General features: G+C 40.7%; 1 pseudogene; it reads left to right on the top strand.

Moving 5' to 3' along the window:
- Window positions 1-119, top strand: LOC134949296 (5S ribosomal RNA; annotated as a pseudogene).
- The last annotated feature ends 289 nt before the right edge of the window (window positions 120-408 follow it).

The raw sequence follows: 408 nt of genomic DNA, 5'->3' as shown, positions 1-408 counted from the left end.
TATTACAGCCATACCACACTGGACATGCCCAATTTTGCACGATTTTGGAAGCTAAGCGGTGTTGGGCCCGGTCAGTACTTGAATGGGAGACCACCATGGAAGACTGGGTGCTGTAACCCTAAGAGGATTAAGGGGATTATCCTGATATATAGTGCACTCCTCTGAGCTATTTGCTTTTCTTGTATTCCTATTTTTTACTCCTTTCTAAATAATACTACATATGCTGGTCTACCTTCACAGAGGAGCTATTATAATACTACATCTGCTGGTCTACCTTCACAGAGGAGCTATGTCTTTCATGGCACACTGATATATTTCGTATACGTATATACTTTATACACTTTATTTGCTCTCATGTGATATCCCACACCACTATTACAGTCATACCACCCTTGAAATGCACAATAC

The sequence above is a fragment of the Pseudophryne corroboree genome, chromosome 1 (genome assembly GCF_028390025.1).
Source record: "Pseudophryne corroboree isolate aPseCor3 chromosome 1, aPseCor3.hap2, whole genome shotgun sequence".
In the NCBI taxonomy this organism is placed as follows: Eukaryota; Metazoa; Chordata; class Amphibia; order Anura; family Myobatrachidae; genus Pseudophryne; species Pseudophryne corroboree.
This window is presented reverse-complemented; position numbering and strand designations above follow the sequence as displayed.